Source organism: Chelonoidis abingdonii, chromosome 17 (assembly GCF_003597395.2).
Source record: "Chelonoidis abingdonii isolate Lonesome George chromosome 17, CheloAbing_2.0, whole genome shotgun sequence".
In the NCBI taxonomy this organism is placed as follows: Eukaryota; Metazoa; Chordata; order Testudines; family Testudinidae; genus Chelonoidis; species Chelonoidis abingdonii.
Window position 1 is genome coordinate 16,914,563 of NC_133785.1, and position 13,797 is coordinate 16,928,359.

The window sequence follows — 13,797 nt, forward strand, 5'->3', positions numbered from 1 at the left end:
CTTGTTTGCATTTTTTGCCCAGGAGCCCCACGTTTGATAAAACCATCCTACCTGCTAAGCAATGCAGCCCCCCCCCCCCCCCGCCCCGAGGGACCTGTGGCCAGGGAGGGTGAGCTGAGGTGATGATCCTTCTGTCCAGAATACAGTGTTGCTCTGGGAGGCAGCAGCAGAAGCCAGGATCCAGTTGGAGCCATGGATGTGCAGGGTATAATTTCCACTGAGTTTTATTTTCACTCCCTCCTAGGTAACTCACCATCTTTGAGCTCTCCACCCGCACTGTGGGTTTGGATTTCAGGTGTCTGCTGCAATTCAGTAAAGCACCCCAGGAGCCAGCTGGACCCGCCCCGCTGCATGGAGCTGTCATGGGGGCTCAGAAGTGAATTTCTGCAGTGAGTGGGATGCCAGCTGGGCAGTACTGGTGGCGAATCCTCCATTTGTCTATGCTCAGCGCAGGTTCAGCCTGGGCAATGGCCAGGGGAGCTCCCCACCACGGAGGCGCTCACTCCACTTTGCCCATTAGCTTGACCATGACCTAGAGGCTTCCCCTCTAAATGCAAGAGGGGAGTGCAGTCTCCGTGGCCCATCCTTGGTGTCTCTTCTGAGGCAGCCAACAAGAGGCCACATAGGGGCCATTTTTGTGATGCCCCCTGGGACTGGACTGAGATCCCCCATTCATGTCACAGAGGGATTCAGATGGTAATAACTTCTTGTCACTCCAGACCTGCTCTAGAATAGAACCAGTGTCCTGGAGCAGAAGGCTTTGTATCCCATTCTCGTCGCTCCTAAGCCAGCCAGTCCCCTTTGACCCAGGGTCTTACTGAGTGCAGTGCCATAGAGATGAAAAGCCCTGGGGCCCATTCACAAGCCTCCCTGAGCTGTCTTTTGAAAAGTGCGCTGGATGAACAACCTTTTCTTATTTCATGGACCTGGCACACAGGAAGGATGACTGACTTTGCAGCTGAAGCACTGGACTGGGAGTTAGGACTTCTGGGTTCTAGTCCCAAAAACTGCCACATACTTGCCACTGAATGGTGGGCAACTTATAACACCCCCTTTGGTGCTTCAGTTTCTGAGAGGATACATTTGTGAAGTGCACTGCACTCCCCCAGTGAAAGGAGCCAGAGAATGGCAGCGCATAGTCACTATTAAGGTATAATCTCTAACAGACTCAGAGCTACAGGGGCTCATTTCTCTAGCCCTTGGCCCCGCATGGCGCAGTGCAGGCAAGATGTCATTGACGTCACTGGGGTGTGAGAGGGAGGAAGTGGAGCACAGGAAAGCTGCTCTGAGTTTCCTTCTACATCTTTCTGTACTCTCTGCATTTTGTTAAGTGTGTTGGGGTAGCTGGAGGAGGAAAGGGGCAAATCCCAGCTCTGCGTCTGTCTGGTTTCTGCCTCCCCCGGGGCAAAGGCATTCGATTTCTTCTGGGGTTTTATACCTACAGCTACAGAAGGCAGAGAGACCTAATCCAGGCCAGGCACTCGACATAGGCTAAGGAAATTCAGCAGAGAGCTGACCCCATGGCATGCGGCATTACTTTTACAGATGGGGCATACCTGCCTTTCCTTAAACCCTGTGATCAAAGTCCCAAACAACAAACTACATGGTGGGGCACTTCAGTTCTGTAATTACAGCTCCACTTTAAACATGCTGATGGGGGTGACATACAGGATCTCAGGGCTTGGGAAGGAATACATGTCAAGAGGCAAATGGAATGTGGAATCAGCATCAGAGAGCAGCTGGGTGAAGGCAAAGAGCTTGTTTTTGCTGAGCAGAACTAGCTGGGGCAAGCCAGGCGAAAGGCTGTGTTAGTTTGTCTTGGGACGTGCAGCGTGTGAGTCTGCACAGAAGATCCCTTTGACAGCACTCTCCCACACGCCACTCTGGGAGAACTGGCTCCTTTCCCCTGTCGTGCTCCCTGGACCCACACAACCTTTTGTCGTCTTCGGTTCTAAGAATTCCAGCTGTTGACAACAGCTGAATGTTCCTTCTTTGCAGTCTGGAGGGAGGGGCCCAGGGCTTGGGAGTCTATAGATTCTGAGCACAACAGATTATGCAAGAGAACTCCTGAAAGAGGAGAAGGAGGAAACAAAACAAAACAAGACGAAACAGCCCTCTCTCTTCAAAGAGGAGAAATTCCAGCCAGTCACACGGCCAACACTCTGACTTCGGTTTCTGTTTATTTCTTGCTCTCTCACTGCGAGTCAGGACTGAAAGCAGTGGCTGGCTGGGCAGTCTCTCGTTGGTGTTTTCAATTAGGGCTCCTCAGATGCTCCCTTTCCCTCACCCCTTCCTGTCAGCCTGCTGGCCTTGTTTACGCTATGCTGCTGGTGAGATGATTTATTCTCCCTGTGAGGTGAGCGCCTTTCCCCAATGCTGGGGAACCTGCATTTTGGTGCTTGTCTTCAGTGGAACTGGGGAGGGGAAGCTGCATCAATGAGATTTTTAACAGTTAAATTCACAGGTGTTACGCACTGACCGCAGGGCCGGCTTTAGGAAGTGCGGGGCCCAATTCGAACATTTTTGGCAGGGCCCCGGCAGGGATGACTGAAAAAAAAAAACCATGTGAAAAAAAGCCTTTCATTTCTTAGCAGCCAGTTCCCTGTAAAAAGTACTGATTTAAGGGGTGTGCCACAGTAGGTATTTTTTGTACCAATACGGTTACCATATGTCCATATTTTTAAAAATTCCTCCCGGATGGCAATTTAAGAACCAAAAAGCTGGACATGTCTGGGAAAATACAGATGTATGTTAACCCCACCTAAAGTTCTTTTTCAAAAAGATGGGCCTGAACTAGAAATGAGCTCCGTTTCACATGTGTGGGTCCCCACCACCTCCTGGGGGTGTGCTAGGGTGACCAGATGTCCTGATTTTATGGGGACAGTCCCAATTTGGGGGTCTTTTTCTTATATATGATCCTACTACCCCCCACCCCATTCCAATTTTTCACACTTGCTGTCTGGTCACCCTAGGGTGTGCACATGTATGGGTCCCAGCTGCTCCCTGCCCCTCTCATTGAAGCAGATGTGCAGGGTTACTGCCCTGGGAACTGCAGGGCACTAGTGGACATGGGGCTGGCTGGAGGCAGGGCAGGGGCTGGCTGCAGACAGGGGCTGGCTGCAGGCAGGGCAGGGGGTGCGGGGCTGGCTGGAGACAGGGGGATGTGGGGTGGGGTGCGCTGGCTGGTTTCAGGCAGGGCCTCAGGGAGTGCCGCAGGGGTTGGCAGGTCTGGAGACAGAGGAGTGTGGGACTGGCTGGCTTCAGGCAGGGGAGTGCGGCAGGGGTTGGCTGGAGCCAGGGCAAGGGGTGCGGGGCTGGTGCAGGCAGGAGTTGGCTGCAGGCAGGGCAGGGGTTGTAGCAGGGGCTGGCTGCGGACAGGGGTGCAGGTACAGGGGGTACAGCCTACCCTGTACGGTAAGTGCTCCCTCCTCCTTCTCTCTCCTCCACCAGAGTAGCAGCAGCAGCCCAGGGCTCAGGGGCTATTTAAAGGGCCTGGGGCTCCCCTGCTTCCACTGCCCTAGCCCTTTGAATAGCCACGGGAGCCCTGGGGAAGTGGCAGGGCTCCGGAGGCTATTTAAAGGGCCGGGGAGGTAGAAGCAAGGGGAGCCCCACACTTTTGAAATAGCCCCCAAGGCTCCAGCAGTGGGGCTCTGGTGGCAATTTAAAGGACCTGAGGCCCCAGTCCCTGCTTGGAGTCCCAGGCCCTTTAAATTGCCCCCGGGGAAGCTGGGCCACCCTGGTACAGCGCACTGGCAGGGCTTGGGTGCGGGGCCCTTTTAGGCGCGGGGCCCAATTCGGGGGAATTGGTTGAATTGGCCTAAAGCCGGCCCTGACTGACCGTCCTAAGGAACATGATGATCCTGTGGAAGTGAGTTCAAAGCAGTGCTCCCCGCCTGGAACCAGGTAGCACTTAAAGGGCCTACATATAAACAAAGTCATAAATACATAGGTCAACGACTGACACCCAACCACCTTCTTTCCTTTCGTGTTTATTTCCATACAATGTGCACCTCTGCATGGCACAGTAATGCCACATATTACATTATGGGAAGTAAAGATCACACATGAAGGATTCAGCCCTGGCAAAGACCGATGCATCTACGTAGCATGAGTGTCAGCCATCAGTTCTGTGCAGCTGCCCACATAGACAGATGTTGTCCTCAGAAAAGAAGAGCTTATGCAGAATGGGCTGCACACATCCAGCCACTTGCATCTATGCAGCACCTCTATTGTCACCTGCAGGCAATGCGTGGGTAGCTGGCCATGGGCATGCATGCCTTTGGAAATGGAGAGCACGCACAAAGCATATAATGTGTGAGCATGGAAATGCTGCCCACCTACTGTATTGTTTGAAGACAGAAAGGCTCGTAGCACAGGTACGGTTGCCATGTGGCTAAGCATGAGAACTTGCATGTTACTAGAACAACTTTACCTTACTGCTCAGAAGTGCCATTGTATTCAGTCCCAGGACCCCACGGCAAATTGAAACCCACCTTCTTCTGCAGGTTTCTACTCAAGATCCTGGATCCAGCAGCCCCTCTTCCAGATAATGTGGGGAGGTGAAATAGTTACTAACAAACTAGCAGTGAAACTATCTTCCGGCAAACATAGGTGGGCAGCTGCCTATGTAGGTGGCCATACATGTGGCTGCATGTGGGTCAGTGACCAGTACATCAGCCTGGGAGATGGATGACCTTGGGTCTAGTCCCAGCTCTGCCACTGACTTGCTGTGTGACTATGGGTAAGTCCTTTCCCCTTGCTGTATCTCACTTTCCCTATCTGTAATGTGGGCATGGTGCTGTTTCCCCTCCTTTGGAAAGTGCTGGGAGCTCTCTGGGTGAAATTGATGGGCATTATTAATGTGTGGACTGGCCAGCCTGCTGAATCCATGTCTGCTTCTGCTGGGAAAGACTCCTTCCTGTGTGACCTTCCCTTCCAAGCGTGATGTTGTAGTGCCACGTAATGTGCAAACAAAAGTGAGGGCACGAGTGTGTATTTCTGCCTGGCAGGAAACAGGCAGCACTGCCCGCCGCTAAGCTCCTGGATCAACTTCAGTGAACTGTTAATAGTTTCCTCTTGCTTGAGGGTTGCAGACCTAGTTCCTTCTGCAAGGCGAAAGCCCAGGGAACAGTGAGGCCTCATCTTGACAGTAGTGTTTCAGGTTTGCCTGCTCAGCACTCCCCTCTGACCTTGGCTGCTGCTGCTATTTGCTGAGAGCCAGCAATGGGTTTACTTGGCAAGGATTTGGAATGCAATGCAAGGCCCAACCCCTGCCCCAAAATGCTTCCAGTCTAAGACACACAAAAAGCAACCATTCAGATGGAGAAAACACCAAGTGGCCAAGCAATGGAGTCTCTGGAGCTCGGCAACAGCCTGAGAATGAACTCGCAAGCAGGACACTTAATTAAAAAGGCTGAAAGTGAATTTCAGTGAAATCCAGCTAGCTACCCTTTCTGGCCGTCCAGAATTGGAGTTTCTTTCCCAAAATCTACCTTGTAAAAATACCCCAAGGTTAGAAAGTCTGGACGTGAAGAGGTCAGGGTTCTGTCTATTTCCCCACTGCCATATCATCCCTGGACACTCATTGTTACCCCGCTGCTTTACACCATCCACAGCTTGGTCTCCTGGTGTGGTTCTGTTATGGGTCGAGGCTGTTGGTGATAGCTATTGTCTATGAAGTATGTGACACAGATTTCAAATGGAATCTAGTCCTGGGAGTCATTAAGTGCTATCAGAGGACATGGTTGTGGAGCATAATATTTTTATGACTAGACATGGAATGATTTATCTGTGTGCTGTCATGAACTGTGTTGTTGAGGCATTGCAGGATTATGTCAGTGGAGGTAGAGCTTGCACGTTTGTTTTTTTGCTAGCTCTCACCTTAACTGTGAAGTGGCGACCACTGACCCATAATCACAGGACTTCTGAAGCTGGCCCGATAATGCCGGGGAGGGATTTGAAAGCAGACGGAAGACGCTTGTTGCACTGGGGTCAGGAAGGCATTCCAGGGGCAAGCATGGAGTCAAGTGGAAGAAGGATCCTGTTGACCATCAGATGGAGGCAGCAAAGGAGAGATGATCTGTGCAGTTGTGGAGAGCCTTGAATGGAAGGAGGAGGGGAAGTTGATTTGGGTTTGTATAGGGAGGTGGCTCAGGCCCCTGCAGTCTGGGGTCCAGGAATTCTCCCCCACCCCCAATAAAGCCAGGGGGTTGTGTTGTAAACTACAGACTGGGCTGGTTTGTCTAGGATAATCCAAGCAACAGCAGAACGCTGACCTGGCAGCATTGCTAAACTGTGTGCAGCAGGAGCTGGGCCATGCAAATGCCGCCCTCACCTGCAGAGAGGCCCTTGGACACAGGAAATAGCATTGAATAGACCAAGAGGAGAGAGGAGACCCAGAGGCTCCTCAGGGTGCTGCGCCTTCAGTCCCCTCTCAGTACGTAGTGCCAAGCACAGGGTGAGGCCCTGGCACTGTCAGAGGCTGTGTGGGAGGTGGGGGGTTGCTGCATTCACTTCATGGCACATGCTGTGCTGCTGACTTCATGGAAATAAGGCTCTATTATCCTCTGTGCAAACAGCAGCTGGGCACATGCCAGGGAAGGCGCTGCCTGCACCTGGCCCCAGAGGTGCTTGCTGTGTGCAGAATGGAGACGGCGCTGACAGCCAGGTCTTCAGCAAAGCCCTGGGCCGGCTGCACGGCCAAGAGAGTCTGGGCAGGGGACCCCATGGGATGGCCTGGCTCGAGGGGCTTGTGTCTTACTGCAGGATACAGGTGGCACCACTGAGCAGGGTGTGCAGAGTAGGGGGCAGGATGTCTCAGCAGGAAAGGAGAGGACACGGAGTGGGAACCAGAAGGTTCTGGAAGGGGCAGGCTGCAAGGGAAGTGCACTGTCAGCAGCAGGAAGCTCTGGGAGGGAGCTAGTGGGGAGAGGTGCAGAAAAGGGACAGAGCAAAAGGAGAAGCCAAAGGGCTCTGAGAGAAAGGAAACCGCGCCCCACAACAGATCAGTGCAGCTCAGTGGGGGGGGGGGGGGAAGGTTGCTCCTGACACTTTAAATACCAAACAAACCCCCTTCTCCCCTCTGGTGCCCTCCTCCAGCTGGGTGAATTCTCACCCCTGAGGTGAAGGGGCACGGTCTCCCAGGAGGAGAGAGCAGGCTCAGGGGGCAATGCAGCTCGCGAGGGATTTATGCAACACAGTGTGGGGATCAGGCCCAACCAACATAGCAGAGGTCCCAGGTCACTCATTGCCAGGGGTGACTCCAGGCACCAGCACGCCAAGCACGTGCTTGGGGCGGCAAGGCGCGGGGGGTGCTCTGCCGGTAGCCACGAGGGCAGCAGGCAGGCTGCCTTTGGCAGCAAACCTGCGGAAGGTCCGCTGGTCCTGCGGCTTCAGCAGACCTCCCGCAGGCTGCCGCTGAATTCGCGGGACCAGGGACCTCCTGCAGGCAAGCCACCAATGGCAGCCTGCCTGCCATGCTTGGGGTGGCAAAATGCCTAGAGCTGCCCCTGCTCATTGCTACTACAGTGGGCAAAAATCCTCCCCCAAACCAAGGTTTAAATCTTCAGAGGCAGAAAATAGCAGCAAAGTGTCCATCTCCCCACCACACCAGGAACTTGCATTGCTCTGATCCTGCTCTGCTGCATCAGAGTCATAGGCTTTAAGGCCAAAAGGGACAACTAGGCCATCTAGTCTGACCTCTAGCCCTACGATTTCACCAGATACCCCTGCACAGAGCCCAGTAACTCATGTCTGGCTAAATCATATCTTCCAGAAAGGCAACCAGCCTTGATCTGAAGTCTTCAAAGATGGAAAGATCCACCCCCCTTCCCTTAGCGGTTTGGTCCAATGGTTAATCACCCTCACTGTTAAAAAAATAAATAAAAAATGATGCCTTATTCCTATCCTGAATTTGTCTGGTTTTAACTTCCAGCTTTCGTTCTTGTTGTGTCTTTCTCCACTAGATTAAACAGGCCTAGGCAATCACCAGTTTCCAGTCCAGTGATCAGTTCATCTTTATCCATTATAATGATTACTCCCACCTGGGCTTTTGTTAGCCGACACACCGATCCGTATGTATTCAAGATCCTGAGGTTCTGTATTATCAATAACTAATATCAGGACTGGTGCCTTAATGTCACCCTCAACACACACACACACCTCTTCTACTGACACAATCCTTCCTAAACAGGCTGTAACAGTGAATGTAACATTCCAGTTACGAGAATCGTCTCGTCAGGTGTCAGTAATGACTGCTGACAGAGCGCTTTGTGCCCTTTACCTGTGGTGCACTGTGGCCTCCCCAGCACCAGAGCTGGTGGGGACAGAGCTTCATTTACACACAAACCCCTGGCTGATCTGCAGTGCTGGAAAAGGCAGGCGAACCTGCAGGGGTCTGAGTGAAATCCAGCTTTATCGGAAGAGGGCTGGGGTCTGGGCAGAGACCAGTGCAGACTTTATCATTTCATTTCTTTGTGTTTTTTAAAGGGAACTGAACTCCCCCAGTCAGTGGGCGAAATTTCCCTTGTCTTGCTGTGACCCCCTTCTCCGTGCCCCAGTGCAGAGGGGGAGCCCCTGGGATTGGGTTTGTTATACTAGCTGTATGAGGTAAGGGTTTTGTCCCTCTTCCCCTTTGCATGCACGCAGCCCCTGGGCTGGGGGAATTAGCTGTGATCCAAGCCCCTTGCTGTTGTGCTATCAGGTGAGAATTTGGGTTCGGTATGTGGAAAATTCCTATTTTTGTCCTATAGGCCCTTTGTGAGGCTCCTGGGCGCAGTGTGTGCAAGCGCACGTGACAGGGAGAGGCATTTTAGAAAGACGTAAGAGAGCAATACAAACAAACAGCAAAGAGTGCAGATATAGCAGATCCCTGCCCTCCTCCAGAGGGCTGCAAGCTTACTGCCAGGACAGGTGCAATGCTCCCCCCCACTCCACCCTCAGAGCAGGGCAGGGAGATATTCCTTGTTCGCCGGTAGAAGTTGTAAAGCATTATCGCCCAAGCTCTCGCCCAGGCAGTCATGGCCACCCACTTTTCCTTGAGGGCTAGCTGGGACAGGGGTCCCAAAGGTTTATTTTTTTGTAACTTGAGGTTGTGGTGTGGAAACATTGAGAACCACTGTACTGTACAAGTGTTAAGGTTGGTTCTGCTTCATCTGTGACCCCTTGGCAGGTTCTGAACAGTGACCCCTTGACAGGTCCGATCACTCTGGGTATGTCTACCCTGCACTCAGGCTAGGGCAGCACAGGCAGCTGCATGGGCTAGCCCTGCCTGCCCAGGACCCTGGATGCACACTCAAGTAGTCAATGCTGCTGCTGCTGCACTGCTATTGTTACTAGAGCTAGCTTTGATCTATCTAGAATAAAGTTAGCTCGAGTGGGTCTACACTTGCCGCAGTCACCCCTGATTGCAGGGTAGACCTACCCTCTGAGGATGTGTCTACATTTGGAGCTGGGGGTGTGATTCATAGCTCAAGGAGACAGGCGTTAACTCTCAGAGAGCTAGCGTGCTAAAATAGAGTGTAGCCACAGCAGTACAAGCAACAGGCAGGGCTAGCTGCCTTGACTATGTGCCATGGGTCTCTGGTGGGTATGTGCCCTCCCTCTGGCTGTGCAGTCACAGATATCCTTTAAGTGGCTCAATCTCAGCTAGCATGAGATTCACACCCCTAGCTCAAAGTGTAGACATACCCTGAGATGTGCAGGGAGGGATCCAGTGCAGAACTGCGTGATCAAAGAGCTTTGCTGCTTTGATGAAATACTTGCTTAATTTTTGCTGCTTCCATGCCTGACCTACTGGATCACTGCATGCAGAGGAGGCTTCATCTGACAGCCAGATTCCTCCTTCTCTCTCCCATTGCCTCTTTTACACACTAGTGGAGTAAAAAACATTAAAATGACAATCAAAACCCAGCTCCTAGCAGATTCCACAGAAATATGTAGGTCTGCACTGGACAGAGTCTAATGTTCCCAAGAGACAAAGCTAACCTCTGGCCTTTCCCCGGGTTCTCATTCTGTCATTAGCTCAGGCCCTCTCTCAAGGAAAACCTGGCTGAGGAGCTGCCTGGCCTTGTGCATTAGGCTATTTTAATCTTTGCTGGGTTTTTTTTTTAAATACTAGTGAGATCATATAAAGGGCTAAATGGCAGATGAGTGTCCTCTTACCCACTTTTTCTTTCACAACCCACCTAGAAGCGGAAATTTTTGGTTCATCGGTCACCTACATTTCTGCCCAAGAGAGAATTGGCTCACCATAATAAAACACATGGGGCGAGAGCCTGCTGTCAGTGACACACGGTGGAGTCCTCTGACTGCCATGAAACAATTCTGTCATTGCCCTCTGTGAGAGCCAAATGAGCCCTACTGACTCAGGGCTGATCTACCTGGACAACTTGCACTAAATCAGTTTCCCAATGGATGTAATTAAATCATTGCAGCCCCTTCATCTGGACATTCTTAAGCTGGTTTAAGAAAGTCAATAGAAGGCACTCAGAAACCAAGTGAAGATTTCACACCTGAGGGGTGAGTGCACGGCATCCATTTCACTCAATCCATTTGGAAATCTACTTAGTCAAACTGGGGCAATTTCCTGCATCTCAAACTGTAAAGCATCAGAGGTAGCAAAAGCCTGAATGAGGTTCTTGGCCTTTAATTGATTATCTGGTGTCTTTTAAAAGTTAGTGGGGCACGTCTAGAGCCTCTGCAGTGATCATCACCTTAGTCCTATGGGGAAGTTAATTTACATGTTCCCTACCATGTAAGTTGCTGAGCACCCAAAAATCCCATGGAGGCCAGGAAGAAGCTGTGCAGACCAAGTCCTTACTGTGCGAATAAGACAATACAGACAGTGACAAGGGAGGTGAAGTAATATATTTTATTGGACCAACTTTGATGTCTTTTTCATCAAAAGAAGTTGATCCAATACAAGATATTACCTCACCCGCTTTGTCTCTCTCATATACTGGGACAAACACAGCTGCAACAACATTGAAACCAATAAGACAATGCAGCAGATAGAAGAGGGAGTATGTTAAGATTATTAATGATGAGAAGGGGCTATTTAAAGAGATGGCTTCTAAGAAAGGATTTGAAGGAGATATCGGTCAGGGAGACTGTTTTTTACAGGGGCCAGCACCGTAGAAGGCTCAAAGCAAGGGAGCATGCAAAGGAGATGAAGATAAGAGGCAAAAGAATTGGGATGCGTGTATGAAGTAGGAAATTAAATAGGAGGCTCAACACTGGGAATAAACCAAGTGGCACGGGTGTGCTTTGATGTACTACACCCAGTCCTACCCTCTGATCTGCTTACACACTTCTGGTTAACTCCATTGTGTGAATCTTGGGGCACAGTTGGGCCCATTGCATTCTAAAGTACCTGTACAGAAAACTGACAATGAACCACGCTCTGATTGTTTCATGTATCAGAGGGGTAGCCGTGTTAGTCTGGATCTGTAAAAGCAGCAAAGAATCCTGTGGTACCTTATAGACTAACAGATGTTTTGGAGCATGAGCTTTTGTGGGTGAATACGAAGTGGGTATTCACCCACGAAAGCTCATGCTCCTAAACGTCTATTAGTCTATAAGGTGCCACAGGATTCTCTGCTGCCGATTGTTTCATGAATCTTGACTGCCCTCTGCTGGGTATTCATCAAAATAAAGACTGCTTCATTTCCACTGTATTTTTTGCATTGTTTGCTGCTGGTCACTGTTCTTTGAACTTTGTCTCATTTTAAGTGATTTTGTGAATTCTAATTTTGTCACTGAATGATAAGAGTCCTGCAATATTACTTCCTAAATGTACCTGACAGCAGCCCACTGCCTGGGTAAAATGAGTGAGAGACTGATTTCAGAACATAGTAATTGCTACACTGAATCAGACCCTAATTCCAGCTAGGCCAGTTCCCTACTTGTTATGGTTAGAGGTTGACTTCAATGCTAAAGTAAGAAGTGTTATATCCCTGCTTCATTTTATTTAATTTTTACTACAGTAACTCTGGATATTCTTCCTATCCATATAAATGTTCAGTCTCTCTTTGAATTAGGCCAAGTTCTTGGTTTCAGTGACAATCTCTGGCAGTGAGTTTCACAGATTAATTGTGAGTTGTGCAAAGAAGTGGAACCCAGGAACCCCCACCTTCTCAGGGCGGTGAGTGGCCATCATCCTGGGATGCCCTCCAAGGTGGCAGGCAGGCTGCCAGCTATGCAGCCATTCTATGAAAACTTCTGAGATTTTTTTCCCTCCTGTTCTGCTAAGGAATTTATTTTTTTTTCAAAATCTCGGACTTTTGAACAGAACAGAAAATCCTGTATCCATCTGCTCAGCTCTAATTTTGACCTTAATCTCTCTGTGCCTCAGCGCCCATCTGTAAAATAGGGATAGTAATACCCAATCATCTGACAAGGCAGCTGTGAAAATAAATTAATGTTGGTGCAGCACTCGGATGCTATAGTGATGAGTACCATAGAAAAACTCATGAGGAAACTAATAAATCTGTCTTAGAGCAAGGTTTGGATAACGTGCAGCAAATAAAGCCTAGGGCCACAACTGAACAAGGAAAAGACAAATATTGAATAGCAGCTCATTCAGTGAGCACTGTGCATCCAGCCTATGAACTAAATGAGGCGGGGTCTGGTGAACAAAATAGTGTGTGATCATGTAATTAAAGACTGTATCGCAGTGCAGATGCACAAGGGGGCTGAATTAACTTTATTAATGTCCTTTTCACATCACTGTTATGTCTGTAATGATATATACGTATATCATGTCCCCTCTTCTTCATCTCCTTTCTAAGGTAAATATCCCAGTCTTCTCCAGCTCTCTTCCTGTACGCGTTTTTCTAGCCCCTTGATCACTCTCGTTTGCGCTGAACCTGCAATATTCTGCAGTAGTCTTTTTGAGATGTGGTGATCAATACTGCACAGGGTATTCCAGACAAGAGTAAACCTTTGATTTACATAATGGTATCGTATTTTTTTCTGTATTATTCCCTATCTCATGCTGTATGCATCCTAATATTTGTCCCCAACTGTGAGGGATGCTCTAACTTACAGTAGCTTAGTGGGCATCCAATGGGGTGTTCTGCATCTCAAAATAACCAGAGTACAAAGTGCTGTGGCCTCACTCTTCCTGTCTCTTCCACCTTCGCCCCTACCCTAAGGGTGGCAAGGTGCTGGGGGAGCATAGGGCAACATATGTCAGACCTATGCTACTCCTGCCCCATGTAGTTCGCCCAGGGGCTCTTGTGGGCCCTTTATGCTGCCGGAGCAGCATAAAGGAGATGGAATCAATCCCAGTGTATTTTATAAAACTCATGTCCACATTCCAGAATCATGGTTTTACAACACTCTGCGGTGACTGGAGTCACACAGGAAGCAGGGGTGAGGAGGGCACCAGGGGAATGGTGGTTTGATACTGGAGGCAGGGAGGGGGGCAATCAGCAAGAGTGATTCAGTGTGGGGATGTTCTCAGAGGAAAGGCGATGGTAGCCACGCAGCAAAGGGTTTATATGCCGAGAGGTGGCAATGGGGTGGCAGAGGTATTATGTGATTTGCAGGAGATGGGAGTGATGTGGTACGGGAAGAATGGCATATGCTGGGGGAGGGGGGACGGAACACAGTAATGACCTGGCGGAGAAGCTACATGCAGGGGGGAGGGGATGCCCTGTTGGGGGGAGCAGGAACCACGTGGGTGGAGGGGCTGCCGCTGTCCCATGCGGGGGGACAGGAGCCATGCAGGTGGAAGGGGATGCCCCATGGGGGGGGCAGGAGCCATGCAGGTGGAAGGGGATGCCCCATGGGGGG